The sequence below is a fragment of the Cataglyphis hispanica genome, chromosome 24, assembly GCF_021464435.1.
Source record: "Cataglyphis hispanica isolate Lineage 1 chromosome 24, ULB_Chis1_1.0, whole genome shotgun sequence".
NCBI lineage: Eukaryota > Metazoa > Arthropoda > Insecta > Hymenoptera > Formicidae > Cataglyphis > Cataglyphis hispanica.
The window spans coordinates 3,248,511-3,270,141 of record NC_065977.1 but is presented as its reverse complement, the minus strand read 5'-3'; the positions used below and the strand labels follow the sequence as shown (position 1 = coordinate 3,270,141).

Below are 21,631 nucleotides of genomic sequence, written 5' to 3'. Positions count from 1 at the left end.
CCCTTCGTGCATCCATTAAATATTGTCCACCCCGATTTTTCTATCCCTAGCAACTCCTCTCCTTGTTGTTAACGTTTGCCCGACTCCTTCTCCTTTCATCCGCCTTGTACATCTTCCTTATCTGTTCTCGCATTAAAATCTCGAATCTATTCCGTTGACGCTGATTCTGTCGTATTATTCAACGCCTCGAGCTTCTCTTGATCCCTTATACATACTACGACTATCCTTTCACTTCATACTTTATTCCGATCCTTCACGTGATGACCTGTATTTATAACTTTCGGATCGGGATGATTGATTCTCCGATTCTGACTATCCTTTCCTGATGACGATTTCGGATGCCTTCGACGATGCTCGACGAATCTCTAGATCTCTTTGATCCGATCTCGATCGCGACGACGAGCGATTACTTACGACCTGTACTTTGCCGACGCCGGAGCGGATCTCTTGCGAGAATTGAATCTGATTCGTGATGCCGGAGCTGATTGATTATCGCGAGATTTTCGGATCTTTGATCTCGACTCGATTATTTTATCGACGGAGCGAGATCGATCGAACTCTCGCCTTTGAGATCTCTCGATCCGATCGACGCCGATGATGATCTGATCTGGTTCCACGGAGCGATGAAAAGTGCCGATCGACGCGGATCCTTTTGACGGATCGATATGTACTTTCGACTCCGACGCGATTTTTGATTCTTTGCTGATCGACAGATTACTCTCGATTGTGACGATTTCTGATTCGCGGACGCGTGGACTCTGATTGTCGATGCCGACGGATCGGTGCACGACGCGATGATTTCGAGACTCTTCGGATTTCTCTGATTCGGATGCGATCTGATGTCGACCCGGATTTGATTTCGGAGAGCGCCGATCGACGCGATTTCGGATCGCGGATGCGATTGTGTTGATGGATGCGCTTTGATTTTGATTCTTCGGATCTGCGATGCGATGCGATCTTTTTCGACGATTCTGAGCCGATCTTGACGATTGACTCGATTGATTTTGGTGCGATTAATGACTCTTCTTTCGACGATCCGGGATCTCTGATGCTCGAGATCTGATGCCGATGATTTTCTCGACCTTGCTCTTTCGCACTTATGCCATCTGGCGCGCCGTTTAGGTTGATCCAGGCGACGCGAGCCTTTCTGTTTCGAGGAGATTCCCTGTCGCATTCACTCAATCCGCTCTACGATCTCCGCTATCTATACTCTATGGTCTAACTGTCACTATCCTGCACCTCTCTTTACAACCTTATATTCGCGCTTGCTTCCACTTTCACCCTTCACCTCTCCACACTCTCTCACACTCATTCCTCTTCCACTCCTTCCTTTAACTCTCAACAATCTGCAAAGCACACACGTCAAACCACCTCGAAGCACACTACCTGACACCGGAAGCGGAAGTCAGGTTTCACTTACTCTATATACAATAATTAATTGATAAATTATCAATCTTTAACAAGATTGATATTAAAGATTGATAATTTATCAATTAATTATTGTATATAGAGTAAGTGAAACCTGACTTCCGTTTCCAGTGTCAAGTAGTGTATATACATATATATATATATATATATATATATATATATATATATATATATTCATTTTAAATGCTCGGTTATCAATTATTAGACGCACGAATCATATAGGCGATCATAAAAATCGTGTTGTAAAACAAAAGTTATTACATTTAAGAAAATAGTGCTAAAAAAATTAAAAAAAAATTTTATTATTTAATATTTCCAAAATTATTCCATTGCAAAATTTAAATTTCGAAGTTTTGAAGTGCATCTTGTATATAATATATAATGTGTAACATACAAAGATAATTATTATTAAATATACAGAATAATCCATATTAATGTACATAAAAATAGTAATTTTATATAATTTTTTCGTACAATAGAAATAATGTTTTTATATATAAAATCAATATAGCAATTATTTTGTATTTAAAAAAAAAAATTGCAAAAGAGTACCTCTGCGCATATTAGCGCAGATACATATCCGGATGGTGTGGACGATGCGGGCACATATCGGGATGATGCGGCATCGGGAATCTTATTTTATCTACAAAATGTGAACATTTTATAAAAAAAAACTTAAACTTGTATTTTATCAATATATGAATATAAATATAATGGATTAATGACGTTTTTAAGATAAACATGATACTAAATACGATATAAATCATATAATTTTTAATGAAATAAGTAATCATAATTAGATAATTGATTAAAAATAATCCGATTTATGTCATGTTTGGTATCATTTTAATCGCAAGAATCTCATTAATCCATTATATTTATATTCATATTGATAAAATGCAAAATGCAAGTTCCAGTTTTTATTCTATAGAAGATTTATATTTTGTAGATAAGAAAAAATCCCGATATTGAAAAGTCGATAAAAAAGAACAAGAAAGAATGAAGGAGCAAGCGGGATGACAAATCAAAGAATTTCGAAGTCTCGCTCACCAGGCCCTTTAACTGTAATCTTTGACGTACATATATCACCATATTATAGAAAGTAAAAATTCTATATTTCGCATTTTATATATCTGAAAATAATTGTAATGCATTAATTACATTTTTGCGATTAAAATGACACTAAATATGATATAAATCGGATTATTTTTAATAAAATAGTAATTATAATTTTAATTATATAATTGATTAAAAATTATGCGACTTATCGTGTTTAGTATTATTTTAATCAGTAAAATATTATTAATTCATTGTAATTATTTTCGAATCAATAAGTGTGAAAAACAAAAATTTTACAGTAACGATACATAACGCGAGAGATTATAAATAAAGCGAGCCTTGCGAGCGAGACTTATTGTTATAACATATGTAATATATTAATAATATACAAATTATCAGGCAAACTAAATTTTAACGACGATTTGACAGAAGATACGATCCCAGCTAATTTTTTAGATTGAGACGCTCCTGAACCATAGCGTTACAAGCGCGATCGGCGGCTTGGCCGTCGAGCAAAGAACGATACGTGGGGGGATCGTAGGCGTCGCTTCAGATATCGGCCCGAAAAGGGCAACTATCTCCGAGCACTGGAGTAAAGAATTAGATAAAAAACATTTTACATTAGAGAATGAAAATACTTAGCAATAATTTTCAAAATTATGCAAATAATATAAAATTAATAAATAAAATTTATGTTAATATTATCTCATGTTAATGTTTTGTTATAGAAATCATGTATAATTTGAAAAATGTATACGTCTTTATATAGATATTGCATAATTTTAGTAATAATTTATAGAATTATTTATTTCAAATAGTGATATTTTTATATATTTTATTTTTTTAATTTTACATTGTCAAATTATATTTTTATTTTATTATAGCAATTATTTTGTTAAAATATAAAAATTTATTTTTCACATATTTATATTAGCAAAAATAAGAAACTGTTTTAAAATAAAACAGCTCATTAATTAACAATTGACAAATAATATAATATAATATTCTAATGATTTGAAAAAAAAGCATAACGAAAATATTTTATTACATCATTCTTTCTTTCGTTTCCTTCTTTTTGTTTGTTTCTTTCTAAATCTCATCTTTTTATTAAATTTATTAAATTTATGAAAAAGTAATGTAAAATAAAGTTAGTATATTAATTATTATATTTTCTTAAATTATGAAAATGTTTTATTTTAATTGTTAATTAGTTATAATATATACTTATATACATTATAACTAATTAAAATTAAAACCAAAGCGTTACTATATCAATTAAATTCACGTATCTATTCTTCAATTTAAAAAAAATATTTTTATTCATATTTCACATTATCTCTGTGAACTTTTTCTGACAAATAAAAGACGCTCTTTAATTTATTATACAGGGTGTCCTAAAAATTTTGACACATCCGAAGTGTGAAGGTAAATTGGGCCAAATTGAGTCGAAAAGTCCTATACCATTTTGCAAAATTCGCAACAGTTTTTGCGTTATTAATTAAAATGAGCTATTTATAAAGATTGCAATTTTAAAAATACTATATTTAAAAAATAAAAAAAAAGATTATAAATGTGATTTGTATTTATTATTGTATTAAAATAAAGGACAATTTTATTATATATATATATATATATATATCAAATTTTTATTTAATAATAACATGTTACTATAACATGCAATAAAATGCAATAAAAAGTTTATAATATTTATCCCTAAAAAATAACTTATAAATTTTATTAAAAAAATATAAATTTTTATAAAAACAGTAATTATAAAAAATAGTGATATCCTTCTAAAAAATATCCTCCCGAAAAAAAAATCTTTCAAAGATAAAAAAAAATACGCCAAGTACATACAAAAATTTCTAACTGATACGCAAAAAATTAATAACAAAAATTTTAATATTTATCCTAAAAATAATTTTTAATTTTGCAGAAAAAAAAATTTTATAAAAAAGTTATTTGCAAAAAAATATAAATTTTTATAATAAATAGTTATTACAAAAGGTAGTGAGATTCCTCTAAAAAAAAACCTTACAAATGTAAAAAAAACAAGCCAACAACATAAAAATATCCTAACTTATACGCAAAAAATTACTAACAAAAATTTTAATATTTTTCTTTAAAAAATAATTTTAAAAAAAATTTCTTTTAAAAAATAATTTTCTCTTAAAAATTAAAATATCAAAAATCAAAACTAAATATGAAATCTATAGTTAACTAGCCAATTACATAGATACAATTCAGTTTGTAATTTAAAATAGTATTTGTCATAAAATCAATCTTGCATTTATAGAAATGTTATAGATTTTCACGAAAAAATTAGAATGCATTTTATTTTTATCAAGAAATTACATTATTATATACGCTCCCTTCAAATAAATATTTTGTATAATATATAAAATAATACTATTGTATTGCGGATTTTATTACATGAGTAAATCTTGAAAAAATTGGAATGCATTTTATTTCTATCAAGAAATTACATTATTATATATATATATTCTCCTACCCTTCAAATAAATATTTTGTATAAAGTAGCACTATTATGTTGCAGATTTTATTACAAATAAGAAAATCATAGAAGACTATTTAATCCTTACTGCAATAACGTTGATCATTATAATTTTAAATTTATATAATTTTATATTTAATAATTTTAAATTTAAAAATGTCCTGTGCCAAATTGATCGATTTGTAAAATTAATCATAAGCTTTACCATAAGGAAATAGTGAGCGAATTATGGAACGAATATAGAAGGTAGTAGAGCGGCGCAACTCATCATTCGATACAAACGCTTTCGCTACAGCTGATAGAGCGCTACAGCATACTCCCGTATTTCGCATACTATTTCCTTTCATAATTTAAAAACTAAGCTTCAGACGAAATTTTCGTAAAGGAAAAATTGTCTTAGAATTTATAGGGAACGGTTCTTTAAAGAATACTATACTTGTTTTGCATTACCCTGTGTACATATATAATTTTCGCGTTGCCGAATGTCCCTTGTCAGTTTGACCCAATCTACCTTCAATTTATATACAATAAAGGACCCTGTATATACAGAGTGTCTGACATATAATTGACCGAACAAAAAGTGAAGATAGATAGAGCCAAACTGACAAGGGACATTCAGCAACGGAAAATTGTTTATGTTTATAGTCAGAGCTTATAAGTGCTGCTATTTAAAATAATGCTGCAAATTTGATATTAAATATTAAATATTAAAATTGCTTCTTATTATAGTGCATAGAATTCGTCTTGAAGTCCCCTATAATATTTTGAAAAAAAATTGCATGTTGCCATTTAAATAATTCAAAGTGACATTGATTTTTTTATGAAAAACATTTTTTCTCAAAATTTTTTTATGATAGCACATGATAGCTTGCGTAAAACAAATTAATTTTCACTATATGAACTTTTTTTTTAAACTGTCTAAAAATTAGTGCGGAACGTTACGTTGAACATGTATGTAAATAACCTGTATGTAAGTAACATCTATTTTTATTATCTCCAAATCTGATTCTCTCCCTATAAAGGATCAAAATATTTAATTTTCTATTTTTACAGATGTTTATATTACTTTGGATCGAAGAATAAATTGCAGTCGCATACGGTGGACTGCTGAGAAATGAACGAGTGCGCCATCCGTTTACCGAACGAGAATGACAAGTGGCTCAAGTTCAACAATTACAACAGGAAAGTGCAGCTGCCTTTTGTCGTAAACGCCGACTTGGAATGCGTTTTGGAAAAGATGGAAGAAGAAAGAAACTATCAACATCATCAAGCATTTAGTATCGCTTATTATGTACATTATGCGTACGACGATTCGTTATCCGAGTATCATTCTCGCCGCAGTACTGATTGTATCACGTGATTCGTCGAAGGACTTAAAAATTTAGCGCATCGCGTAGAGATTATTTTAACCATGAATGTCCCCATGATAAATTTAACGCAAGAAGAATGGGAAAAATCTAACAGTGCGACACATTGTCACATTTGCGAGAAACCATTCGCGCCGGACGATACACGAGTACGCGATCATTGCCATCTGATCGGGCGGTACCGAGGTCCCGCGCATTCAAATTGCAATTTAAATTATAAGGATTCTTTTTACATTCCAATACTTTTTCATAATTTATCCGGTTACGATTCACATTTCATTATCAAGGAAATAGCTACAGCGTTCGAAGGGAGAATCGAGTTATTGCCGATAACGAAAGAAAAATATATATCTTTTACAAAACATGTTAAACTTGCAGAAAAGGAATCAAAAAATTGTATCAAATTGCGTTTTATAGATTCATATAAATTTCTTTCAGCCAGTCTTGACAAATTGGCATCTTTTTTAAATAAAGACAAACTCAAAATTTTAAAATCAAAATTTCAAAATGTACAAAAAGACAATTTCAATTTATTAACACGAAAGGGCGTCTTTCCGTACGAATATATTGACTGCGTCGACAGGAAGATACGTGTTTACCACTGCGCGATTCATTTCACAGTTCTTTGACTGGTGACACTGTATCCAAGAGCGCACGCCGAGACTGTCTGCGGGTTTTCCATTCGAACGCTAGGCGAATACAGCGATCTATATTTAAAAACAGATATCTTGTTATTAGCAGATATTTTCGAAAATTTCCGCGAAAATTGCATTAAAAGCTATGGGCTTGATCCCGCGTATTACTTTACTCTTCCCGGATACACATGGGATGCTATGTTGAAACATACAAATATTATGTTAGAATTACTTACTGATATCGACATGGTTATATTTATCGAACTGGGAATACGCGGCGGTTTGAATCAATGTTTCGGCAGATACGCGCATGCTAATAACAAGTATATGCAGTCGTACGATCCATCGAAATCTTTATCGTATTTGATATATTTCGATATTTCGTAAACAACTTATACGGTTGAGCGATGTGTCAACCGTTACCTTATGGCGAATTTCGATGGGTTGATGACATCTTTGATTTTAACATTAGCGCGATCGCTTTGGATTCGCCAACAGATTATATTCTCGAGGTCAATCTGGAGTATCCGCAAAGTAAACATGACGAGCACGCTGATCTACCGTTTTGCCCGATACGCGATAAATCTCCAGGTAAGCGGGAGGACAAGCTCCTCGCGACTCTATGCGATAAAAAACGTCATACATTATCACAACCTGCAGCAGTGTACGCGTCATGGTCTTCGCAAAAATACATCGCGTATTGCAATTTGCTCAATCCATGGCTTCGCGATTACACTGAGCTCAATACCCGATTTAGAATGAGCACGACAAACAATTTTGAAAAAAAATTATATAAATTATATAAATTATTTATAAAAATTATTTATAAAAATTATTTATAAAAATTATAAAAATTATATAAATTAATGAATAACGCGGTATTCAGTAAAACTATGGAAAACGTGCGCAATCATGTTAATGTAAAATTATTAACGAAGTAGAACGGACAATACGGCGCGGAGGCAATGATCGAAAAACCGAATTTTCATAGTAGAAGCGTATTTTCAGAAAATTTAGTCGCCGTTGAACTTGAGGTAAAATTCAATAAACCGATCTACGTGGGTATGTACATACTTGATGTATCGAAAGTATGTTTATACGAATTTTACCATGAATACATGTTACCATTATATCGCAACAATTGTAAAATAATGTACACCGATACAGAGGATTTCCGATACGACCTCCCCGCATACGCTGCACGGCACGGTTGTTCGTGCTATTGCAACACGCGCTGAATAACCATTGCTTGTTTTCATCAGCACACATTTCTTGTACGATGAGTCCACTCGCCCGCGCCTAATCTAATTCACTCCAAACAATCGCTACGTGCCGATTAGAAATTCTTGCGCACTCAAGTATAATAGAAGCCTCGCCGCCCGCGCCATATCACGTTTTGCGCCGAAGAACCATAGCATTGACAATTACTCTCGCGTGTCCGCCTAACCGCCGCGCTGTTACGGACTAAACCATATTGTATAACTGACTAAAGAGGCAAATAAATGACGATTAATAATTAAAGTCTTTGTCTCACTCTTCACAAATCTTGATCCCAATTGCGCTATCCACACACTGCACGTGAAACACTCCATTACAACTTCAGTAATATCCAAAATGTTTAAATAAAGTTAGGCTATAAGCTGAAGGTGGCAGTAATTGGGATATCCATCCTACGTCTGCAAGCTCTCTACCCTCCAGGGCAAAGCACGCAAGAGAAACGTTAGCAAAAAACTTTCTCGCGAGCATCAAAGAATAGAGATTATGCTTATTTATGTATTTGCCATCAAGCAGCAAACTCTCTCGTAAATAAAACGCTATAAATATGGATATATAAACCCGCATAACACTCGATTGAACAGTCGCAGCTCAGCAAACATAGATAGAAATCTACTCTAGTAACTGAGATATTTTGGGCATATTACGTCCAAAAAGGACAATGCACCCTGTTGCATAGACGAAAGACTTCAATGTTCTCCGAGTTCATTTGCTGTCCATGTCACTGTTGCCCTCATCGCAGCCAGGAGCGCAACGAGTCCTTCGAAGCTTCGAAGTTGCCTAAGATCAAAGCACGTTGCAATAAGTATATAGGCTCTGTCCTTCTTGAAAGTTACTGTTGGATCTGATTAGTGCTCTTTATTCGCCCGCCGCACCATTTTATCATTTACCACCTGGATACCGGGATTTATACCTCGCCGTTGATTCCTTGGATACTCCCCATTTATCTCGCCGTTGCCAGCCTCATCGCAAATAGTATTCAAAACAAACAGATGCTACCGCTCAGTCAAGTGCATAGAAAGATCCAGAACATTCCAGCGACCACCGTAGACAAAGAAACGCAATCCGACAGTAACTGAGAGACAGTGATGTTAGTTTTGCGAGGACTTACATGAGCAGAACACTGCGCATTACATGGATATGATTCACGCTTATGGGGGTATCATCTTTACACACTACGCTGCGGACAGCATTTCGAAACTGGCATCACAGCTGGGAAATCGGATAAATACGGATGCGAACTCACACACCGTGCATTCCATCCGAAAAACAATCAACGCGCTGGGGATCTTTGACACCTGATTTCACAATCATCTATTACAACATATATTGTGACGTTTGCCGTTCCGCGCGCGTCCACCGGATCTCTCCACGATCGCTGAGCGTGGAATACGCGCCCGCGCCAGTCGAAAATCGCGAGAGCCGTACCGAAATCTTCAGAGGGGCATTATTTGTCGGATTTATTTCGTTATTTTTAATTTCAATTATTGTTCTATTATTTCGATACGATATGGGAGCCTTATGGGAGGAGCGGGAAAGCGGCCTAGAAGATGACTATCAAAACAGCTCGGAAGACGAGAAGCGACCTTCGGGAGGATATGAGATGGAAGGGAATCCTCAACAGCCGAATTCTAAAGCGTGAGGTGAGGAGCGCGAGAGGACAAGGGGATCTTCGCGCCTTGACGCAGGAGACGTGTCCCCGAAGGACCCCGAAGGAACTCCACCGCCGCGAGGCGCGGCGGTAGGAAAAGAGGTTGTCGAGAATTACCAGTGCGTTCCTCGATCCTGAGATCTAGGCGGGGCCCGCCGATGCCTCCTCAGAAGAGCCTGAAAAAATTATGGATCGCGATCTCGGGGGTGTGCGCGCCCGCGCTATGATCATGAGCGTGCCGACCAGCGGCTGCTTCGCGTATTATCACGCGATTGGACGTGATAACACGCACCTCGATTGCGCATCCCCGATTGGCCCGGCGTTACCGATTCTAGATCGCGACGATCCCGGATCAGACTGGCGCGGATAGCAGCATGCGATAGAAGTGTGCTAGCGAGGACGTTTTTCGAGTGACGGACAAGCGTGAGCGAGAGTGGAGAGATCCCGGACGAGAGCGAGGAGAGCAAGAAAGTTTGCGGCCGGATCCTGACGGATCCCGAGGACGAGGCCAGACGTGGAGAAGTCGCCAGATTCCCGGACTCCCAGGAGGAGAGCATCGTTGCCGGTGAGGTTATCCCGCTGTATCATAGCCACGCGCGTTCGCGATATCGGAATCGTTCGTCTGCCGTCGTGAACACAATTATTTTCGCGTTTGAGCTCCGCTCGGAATTTTGGTGTTGATCGCGTCGTCCTTAGCATAATTGCGACAGCGACACGGCCATGTCGGCAGCGATCCGAACATCGAAACGTCTTAGGTATTGGTTTCACGGATTCAATCATTATTGCGCGTATTATACTGCATAAGTCGTTTCTCTGAAGATCGCGGATCGGTAATACGACGTAATAGTAGTCGCGAAATTTGTCGCCCGTCAAGCGTTTAAGTCATGTATGCGTGAGTCGTCTGTCGCCAAGTGTGAGTGTGTTTCGCGATTATCTTTTTTTAGTTAGTCGTCGAATGTGAGTGTGTTTCGTGAAGATATTTTTCTGTCTATTATTTTTTTCGTCAAATTATATGCATTAGAATGGATGAGCGATAGAGTGATTTCGTGGTTGGCACGAAATATCATACAGAGCGTTGTGAGCAATATTTGCGCGGTGCATGCTTAGGGCTGCACTGGATGCATATGGTTGACGTACGGCATGTTAAGATAGCGAGCGATATATTATCGATCCACGAGGGGTCCGATAATCGACCCAGTATAATTGCTCGGGCATAGGCCCGACCGACCTTGATTTAACGGCGTCTTATTTTCCGCTGCGCCAAGCTGTATCTAATATCCAGTCTCGCTTCCGCGAATTTATCGTCGCCGAATAATTCACCACTTATCTTTGTCTATCCATTCAGACACAACTCTTCCAAATTAATAAAGCTATTATGTCCTTGTTACGCTTAACGACTTTACTTTCTTTTTACGTGTATCTGTCGGTCTGTCTTTGGCGCTTCTTGCCTCTATTCGTTCAACATACGCCCTGCCCTTCTACTGGTAGGTGAGCTAGTCCGCCCGCGACGAAATCTACTTCTTTCTTTCGCTTCTTTTTTGCGCCTATCTCGCGTATTTAACGAATTAATACGTGCAAGACCGTATCTGGCGCCCAATTAAAATTCTCGTGAGTTTTAAGGTTTCGTCACGGCACGCGCGGAACACCTTCCACCCCGTCCCCTCCCGGCGTGTAATTATATCTCGATTCTCTTTCTTGTCCACGATCCTTTTTCCGCATCTCCCGTTTGTCGGCGCAACCGAACATCCGCATGACGGAGAGATCGCGACGGCAAACGCACGCAGCGTTTGACGGTTCGCGAAGGGAAAAATCGTCGCAATACATAGACATGGAACATTTATGCGTACAGTAAAAACGGAGATTTTTCTTAAGACCTCTATTGGTACGCGAAATATTCATACAGGGTGTCCTAGTCTACTTGTACACCCCTTTTCTTTCAAAAACTAAGCATTCTAGAGAAAAACATTTTTTAACAAAAATTGTTTGGTTTTGAGTGGACATAAGATGGTGTCATTGGTTTGATCTTGAATGATCATCGTTAAGGTCAAGTCGAGGAAACCTTTAATTATATGGAATCCCCTATTTTTTATTGCATATTCTTATAGCTTATGTCGGAAGCTTTCCAAAACTCTATTATAAAGTATTTTTTCATTAAGATTTTTTTGAGTTATTTTGAATCTTAATCTGACATATTTTAGTATAAAATATAAAATATCGACTTCCGTTTTCGGTGTCAGGTAGTGTGCTTCGAGGTGGTCGACGTGTGTGCTTTGCAGGTTGTAGAGAGATAAAGTGACGAGTGGAAGAGGAGTGAGTGTGTTAGTGTGGAAGCGTGAGTGTGAGTGAGCGTGGAGAGAGTGGTAAAATGGATCGGCGTAGAAACAACATCGCGTCTCGGTTAAAGGAGGTGTAGAACAGTGACGGTCAGGCCATCGAATATAGTACGGAAACGTCGAAGCGGATCGTCGAATCTAACAGGTCTCATCGAAACCTGCAAAACCGTCGCCTGGTCCATCAAATCGCCAGAATCAGAACTCGAAATATTAAGGCAGATACATCCGGCATCAAAGATAAAATCTGAGGTCAGATCGATCGAAAAATTAAATCACTCGAAAATCCGCATCAGGATCGATCGAAAACAAAATCGTCGTCGGCATCGCATCGCAAGATCCGGAAAGAATCAAAGCTCGCTCGTCAGAAGATCGCATCCAGGATTCGAAATCGCATCGGCGCGCTCCGAATCCGGATCGACATCCGTCAATCAATCAGGCAATCAGGAACGGATCATCGAGAACATCATCGAGGATCAAAATCCGAAATCGGCATCAAATCAGCGCGACATATCAGTCAAAATCATCCACGCGTCGTCATCAGAATAATATCTGTCGATCAGAACAAAGATCGCGCGTCGAGTCGAATCTCGAGCATCGTCATCGATCGTCGCGTCATGCATCTTCGATCAGGAACGTCTTCATCGGCGCGTCAAGATCGTTAATCGGCGCATCGAATCCGTCAAGTCAGCGAGATTCGATCGGATCTCGGCACATCCGACTCGATAGAAAGTCAAGATAAAGGCAAATCGTCGTCATCGGCTTTCGATAAGATCGCGAGATCGATCGTTCAGTTCACTCGCAAGAGATCCGTCGGATTAGAAAAGTCGGAAAGTCGAAGAAATAAAGTAGTAATCATCGCTTTCGTTCGCGTCGAATAGATCGAAAGATCAAGATTCGTCAGAAGATCATCTCGGCAGAAATCGGCGTCCAGAATCATCGTCAAATCCGACATCGTCCATCACTCCGTCCGTCGATTCATCGATCACAGTCCAGTCGAGAAGTCAAATCTCGAAAGAAACTTCGGCAGGTCGTCGATCGGCTCGCTTATCATCCGAAATAGTCAAAACTTTGTTGAAGTACAGAGAATAATAATAAACGATTGGAACCATGATAAAGTAGAAGATCAGATTCAAAATCTGCAAAGGAAGTTAAAGATGGATCGCATAAGTGGACAATGTTTAGTAAGATGCAAAGAGGAGATGTAGAGAGATCGGCAATCTAAGAGAAGTAAAGATTGATCGCCGATTATGTTGAGGAGATAAAGGATGCAGGTAACAAGTGATGGTGGGAGATAGACGTCAGTCATCATCAATCATCGTTGGATAAAGAGGCGTCGAACGAAAAGACCATCGTATGGACATAAAGTTCTAAAACGCAAAATAAAGTCGTAGGAGATAGATAAAGGTGTGCCGTCAGGGAAGTACAAGTCGGTCGGTCTATCACAGGATCACGAAAAGATCGTCGGTCATAAGTCATACGATCAGAGATCATCAGCGATTAAAGGATAAAGGAAGGATCAGAATCGTCAAAATCGATCGAATCGCGGAAAAGTCGAAAAATCAAATTCGAAAACAAGTTCGAGAGATCGTCGTCGAAGGCGAAAGAGTCAAAATCCGATCATGGAAGTCGGATCGATTTCAGAATAGAGATGGATCGTCGAAATAATCGGATCAAAGACACAGATGGATCGAGAAGACATCAGGAATAATCAAGGTCAGCGATTGGCAGACAGAAGGATAATAAAGTGTTAGGGATGGATGGAATTTCCGGCGGTGGTGTGGAAGTACGGAGGGGAGAATTTGGAGGAATGGGTGTGGAGAATATGTAACAGGGTTTGGAAGGGGGAGGATGGATAGATGAGTGGAGTAAGGGAGTGATTGTGCCGATAATAAAGAAGGGGGAGAGAGTAGAAGAGTATAGAAGGGTGTCGCTGACACCGACGCTATGTAAGATGTACTCTTCGGTGCTGGCAAGTAGATTAAGCGATGAAGTGGAGAAAAAGGGATTGGTGCTGCAGAATCAGACGGGATTCAGGAAGGCGTTAGGAATAATGGACAACATATTTGTACTGAATTATTTGGTGAATAAGCAGTTGGGGAAGAGGAAAGAAAAATTAGTGGCGTTCTTTATAGATTTGAAGGCAGCGTTTGATTCAGTAGATAGGAGGAAATTGGTGGAAGCAAAGAGAGAGATGGGGGTGAGGGAAGGGCTGGTTAGAAGGAGCGAGGATATTTTGAAAGAAACTAGAAACAGGGTGAGCAGGGGGGATGATTTGGGAGCAGGTTTTTGGACAGGAAGGGGGTAAGGCAGAGTGCCTATTGAGCCCTCACTTATTTAATTTGGTGACGGCGGATATGGAGGAGGTAATGAGTAGAGGAGAATGGGGAGAGATTAAAGGGGGAAATGAAGGTTTACACCTTGGCATACGCGGTTGATGTGGTTTTGATTGTGGAGGAGGAGGATAGAATGAGGAATATGATAGAAAGATTAGAGGGCTATCTGGAAAACAAGGGATTGGAGTTAAATGTGGGAAAGTCGAAAATCTTAAGATTTAGAAAAGGAGGAGGAAGAGAAAGGAATGTAAGTTGGAAATGGAAAGGGAAGGTAATAGAGGATGTAGAAGAATTTACTTATTTGGATTATGTAATGCAGAAGAATGGAGGACAGAAAGCACAGATAAGAGATAGGTTAAAGAAGGGTGCTGCTGTAATGAGTCAGGTTTGGCGAATTGGAAAAAGGAAATTTAAGAATGATTGAGGAAGAAATTAGCCGATAAACTGTGTGGACAGTGGAGAAGTATCGAGTGAAATCGGAAGGTTGAAAGGCTCAAGAAGATACCGATCGATGTCAGGATTACAAAGGAACCTCAGACTATGGTTAGGAGGAATGAAGAAGAGATCCGGTCGGGAACCGAAGAAAATGAGCAGGGATTCAAAGGTCGCGCATCAGGCATCGAATCGAAGAAGATCGATGAAAGGAAGAATCTCGGCGCGAAATCATCGAAGTCGAAGGCGACATCGGATTAGAATATCGGCATAATCGATCGGAAAGATCAAGGCGTCAAGATCAACAGATGCTACGGCAATGAACGGCATCGAGAGATCAGAGTACCGGAAATGTCTGGAAATAAAGTGCAAAGGATGGCAAGCCACAGGTTGGGAAACGGAATGAGGGGAAACTGGAAGGATGAAGAGAGTAAAAGCTGTAGATTATGTGGAAGGGAAGAGGAAACATGGGAGCATGTTTGGGAAAGATGTGTGAACTGGGGGGTGGAGAAGGGCTGGAAAGAGATGTTGGGAAAGGTGTTGGGGGAAAAGGGCGAAGAAGAGGGGTGGTTGAGGGAATTAGAAAGATTATCTGTCAATTGTAACGTGATCAATTGTACCGTGGTCAATATCAACGTAATCAATCGGGACCGTGGTCAATTGTAACGTGGTCAATCGGGATTGTGGTTAATCGGGACCGTGGTCAATTGCAACCGTGATCAATCGAGATAGTGTTTAATTGCAACGTAGTCAATATCAACGTGGCTATTCGCAACGTGGTCAATCGGGATCGTGGTCAATATTAATGTGGTCAAACAGGATGCTCCCGAACTCATGCCTTTCGCGAAGAAGAACGCTCGGAAAATTAAATAACCGGTCTTTATTCAATGACGGCCAGAACACGAGTCATCTCGAAATTCGTTCTTTTCGTATAATGATCTTCGGTAACCGGTTGCAAGGCAACAAACAAATAAACCTAGATTGCTAAGTCAACCTAAAATGAAAGTGCTATTGCCGAATTGACAAGCAATTGGCAACGAGACAACTACTGTGCGCTCAATATAGGGAAATGCATATAGCAGTAGAAGTTATGCCTTACAATAATGATCCAAATGCTATATTTTATTTATAAAATTTAGGATTTAATTTGTAAAAATTTCCATTTTTTGCTTTAAATAGGCAATTAATGGATTATTTTCTCCATTTATTCACTTAATTTCAAATAATCTGTTTAATATTCTGAATCTCTTATTGAGATTGTATCATACATTAAAGTGACAAAAGAGAGATACTTTGAATCTTATATTAGTTCTCTGTCTTTTATAGGCTTTATATCCCTTTTGTGATAAAAAAATTTAATCAAGTTAGTTAAGTCTGTCACATAAATAATGGTAAGCAAAGGAATATATGTTATATACATATTTTTGCGTCCGTAAATCGATCTAGAATAATTTTGAACACAATTGGCACTCATGTATCATCGTTGTAAATAACAAACACTCTTTAGGAAATAAAAGAAACTTTAATATTAAACTTTATCGTGACATATACACAAACAGAAGTATACTCATAGGCTGCGGTCCGAAACACGCTCACGGTACTATGCTCGCGGCGCTCACGATCAATCCGATGTTAACGCGGTTAAAGAATGCTAATAACTCTTTCGTCTCTACCGCTTGTGGTAGATTTGCAGCGTAATTCGCAGAATAACATATCCTGTGTTGTTATGAAATAGTGAACATTTTGATTTGACTATCTGCGGAGTGAGTAGGTATACTAGGAGAGTTCTAACTTAAGTCCTCCGAGGGGAATGCGTGGCGAGGGGAAGCCGTGCGGGGAAATGACGTTACACGGAGGAATGACGTGGCGCGGGCAGAGGATGCTCGCACGTTTATTTAGGATATATTTACAATCGGTGCGTAATAGAACGGCCGATGTAATAAAATTCTTTTAACTAACAAACACAACCGCATTAATAATAATTTTTTCTAATGAAATATTTAAACAAAATAGAATCATGACGGTATTTTATTCATTTTTTTTTCTACGAAGAGCCGCTTATCGGGTGTCGATATATCGGTCAGGATGCATGAATTTATAAATAACAATAATAATTTTTTCTAACAAAATATTTAAACATAATAGAACCATTGCGGCGTCCTTTTAATTTTTTTCTAAAAATAGAACCGTTGTGGTGCTCTTTTTTTCCAAGAAGAATCTTTTCCTAAGATCCTTTTTTTTTAGGAAAAGTTTTCTCCATCGCTTACATATCTATCTTACATATAAGGAAGGGCAACGAAAGAAATAGATAATCATTTTTTTTCATTTTTTTTAACACATTTATTTATATTATCATACATCACCTCGTTTCAAGGTTTCACACAAAAGTTTATCCACAGCATAAGCTACTCGCAATGTATGACAGATTTTTTATCATAAAATTCACGCAAAATTTTGACTGCATCTTCTCTCATGGCACTAGGCATATTATTTTGAAAACACCGAACAAATTGATCAAAGATCGCATTTATGTCCTCAGTCTTCTCGTACAGCTTTAAATATTCGTGATTAATACAATGTTCGAATTCGAGTAAAAATAATAGTTAATGGTTTCATGTACAAGCAAGAATCATCTACTGTAAGTTTTACGACACTTGCATCGTGTATTTTAACATGTTCCATTACTAGATATTCAATTCTTAGCGACGAAGGTGTATTCGACTGCAAGAATCGCTCGATATCGACACGTCTTTCAATGAACGTTTCTCATATTTCATGAGATAGTGTTATGTGATTTCCTCGAATATCGCCAAGATGTAATTCCACAAAGGACGCAGGTCCCACGCTGATTCCAATATCCAAGTATTTATGAGGAAAGGAGTGGTGGAAGGAAAATAAGAAAAACATTAATTACATTAATACATTTTATTTTTGAAAAATATCTCAATTCTTTTTGCAACCACCAGTCAAATATTTTGAATACATTTTGTAATGGGCAATTCTTAACATGTTTTCTACATTGAATAGTATTAGTAACATCTAAATTATTTAAAGATTCAATATCTTCATAATCAGCATCCAAAGTCTCGATGTTTATCTCTCGCATAATTTTCAAGCAAATCCACCAGTCATTCTCGTTTCTGGCATACACGAGAGCATCTGGCATCTCGTCATCCTCTTCTGTACCAAGCACCGCCGATGTAATCAAATGTTTAGCCATGCTGTACGGCACGTTTCCATTTTCTCATCGTAATCTATGATAATTCGTAATCATCGTAACCAGGAAGCACATGACTTGTCGGATTTTATGAGGAGATTCCATAGCATAGGATATGTAAAAATATAATGCGCCAGAATGGTCCCCTTTCTCAGCACCGCCACCTCCTTTACGACAAATTTCGTCCCGATGAGGAATCCTTGCAAGTCCACGAACGATGGTACGGACATAACTTTTTTCATATCAGCACGTCGAGAAAAAGACTGCGATTGATCCTGATGCATTATAGGTTTTATATCGTCTCATCCGCCATACTTAGGCGATTTTGCGCACAACATTAGTCAATGGGTTGTACTGAATCACGCGATCATGTATGATAAGACAGTACGCAGTGGTATTCATCGGCACGTTCTCCTTATACTCGAATTCTAATCTCACATCCACGGTTGCGCTCTTGATCGATTCGTTTTGTCGAGAGCAATCGATAATCACGAACGGACCGTTCTGTAGAAACTGCGTGACGATGAGATTCAGCTCGAGATACTCGTATCCGTAATAATTCTTGCAAAAACGCTGATACGTGTTGTATAGAATCGACCATCTGTTTTTATCAAAATCCAGATTCATATCGTCGTACGGATAACATTTCGAGTTCAGATAAAGTTTTACGTTGTTCAATTTGCAGTCGTCGAATCGACTCACATCCTCGGACATGATATTCTTCCGACCTGTCTGTAAAGCGAAGACAATGTATCGCGGCTTCTTCAGCTGAGTCGCAGTCTTAATGACCTACGAATATTTGGTTGTACGCAGCAATAGCGGAAATTCTTACAGATCCCACGAGCGAAAACCCACGCTGAGGTATCGTCTGCTTTTCAAGGCGCGCAGCATCAACAGCTTGTTGATCTCGTTCAATATTACGTGTGGCATTCACTATTGTATCTTGAATATGTCGATCACAGACTCCAGTGCCAAATTTCCAATCAGACAATTGTTGTCGTTGCGCGATCGTATTAAAATCAATTCATGACAAGCATTAATCACCACGCATCTATAATCCTCGCAAAATCCCAATAACATGTAGAATGGTTCGCAAAAATTGAAAGATCAATTTGCATTAATGTGCGCATCCCAGCCGACGTTCCTCATAATTACGGTTCTATCGGATGATATCATTACATAGTTCTTGAGTGTGCTTGTTATTCCCACATTTCTATTACGATTAATCTCCACATCATCGAGTTCGTATCGAATCTCATCGAACATGAACGCGATACAATTATTTCCTAGTGTCACATCAGACCCTTCGGCTGATTTGTTTATCGTTAATTTTCCCTCGATGTATAGAAAACTCATACGGCAGCGTATATAGATCCTGTTGTTGTATAGATATTCGTATCTCGTCGCTCTGCTCAAACGTCGGCATACGGGTTGTATGTGTGAGTCTCGATCTTGATAATACGATCGTCAAAAATCGGCTCTCCTCCGATGTTAAGGATATCGGTCATGTTTTCTCAGATATTTCGTACCGCGAAGCCCAAAGATTGTAAAAATTTAACATTCGTAGCGTTGAGCTTCTTTCTCGTCTTTTTAACGCAACTTAATGATGATGATAATGATGATAATGGTGATGATGATGATGATGATCGGATGATATCATCAATTGGTACCGTAAAGATATTATTATTTCTCGCCTGCTTCGAGTCGTTCAACACGAGCATCTCATGTGTCATACGTTAATTTTGTCGCCGTCGTGCAATCTGATGGTGATCTCTTCTCCTCGAAAATCGAGCAATCGTTCGTTTTGATCCGCGATGCGTATCGTTAGATTCGTAATGCTCCGCGCGATGATCGGCAAGTAAATGATCTGCGCCGATGTCTACGATATCTTATATCCTGGTGGCACACTTCATGTATGTGAAAATTCATTGTATTTTATGAACGCGTTTGTCGTTACTGTACGCACCCGCGGTCACGTTACACTCTATGCGGATAATGTTTATGTTTTTGATATTAATCTGATTGATGCCATTGTCTCGGCTGCAATATGGGGTTTGAAAATCCCAATAACGATCCGATGTTGTTGGGTTTAAAAAAGTTTACTCTGAAAGCGCACTTGATCTCGCTATTCATCGTATTGTAATTAGCCCCGAGTACTATCGGGTATTCTACAGTCTCGTCCTCGTCACCGTTCACTCGAATGGTCTCCTCTCCTGACGGGATATCACCGCGTTTATCGAAACGATTGCCAGAGCGAATTACACGTCGCGGGCGTTTCGGTAAAATTGCACGTTTCAAAAATTCATATATGGCATGTATCTCGTACGATCCTTCGGGAATCGTAATTTCTGTGTCATTCTCATCAAAATAAAATTTATTATTCGAGGAATTCACATTCGACATCATATGATAATTCTCAAAATTTGTTAGACCGAGCTCGTAGTCATCGTCGCTCAAATCCATGGCTGGATGGTAATGTGCCGCGAGGAGGCTATTCTTCTCTCTCAGCGTGAATGTCATAGACATGTCGGCAAAGCTGTTTAACGAATACTGAGTTTTAACGACGCATCGTCAGGCTTTCAATTTGCATGCATTGACTGTTCGGAGAAACTGCAGGCATAATTGTCCGCAAATGCTCTGATTGTAAGTTTGAAAGGATATACGATTGTACTCGATCTTTGTCACGTTCCGAAATATCGTACCAATTCATTCGGTGGTCGAAAATTACCAAAACTGTCTAAATATATAAAATAGCGCGATTCCCCCTCTTTGCATACGCTACCCAATGAGTACCAGGGCCCGCTGCATTGTCCAGATTTATGATACCGTTCCCGTTTCGACGTATGCCATCGATCGGTAACGAGTCACGCATGAAAAAACATCTCTAAAGTATGGTACGCGCATGTGTTTCGCCAGTTGTTCTAATTGTATGTTCGTTGTCACCCCTGGGCATATTTAACCTCTTTGATGTTTTTTTTTCTTCGTTACTACTCCCTGTCCACGTTTGTACGGGCCGAGATACAATCTATCTACATATTTGTATGGAGCGAGATAAAATCCATGACCTTCTATCGCGTGATTGTGACGTTGCAGCTCTTCCAGCTGACGCCGCGCGGATTTGCTCACTGCCTTTGCCACACCAGCCGCTCCACCGATCAAAGATCCAAGTGCGCTCAACATCGGTAGAATCGGCAATACATCACCTCGTTTCGCTGTTGGAAGTATATGTTTTTTCGTCGGCTTTTTCCTCGTAGTCATCGTCCTCATCTTTGTCTTTGTCTTCATACCCATACCCATACCGATTTTTGTCTTGGCTTTCATCGCTGCCCAAACAGCCACAGCTGCGGCTCTCTCACCGAGAGTCGAATCTTTCGCAACGATGCGTC

General features: G+C 38.3%; 1 protein-coding gene across 1 annotated transcript in view; it reads right to left on the bottom strand.

Moving 5' to 3' along the window:
* The window catches only part of LOC126858295 (dynein axonemal heavy chain 12-like), a 114,800-nt gene that overhangs the window by 15,096 nt on the left and 78,073 nt on the right, over positions 1–21,631 (bottom strand). The gene's annotated exons all lie outside the window — the stretch shown is intronic.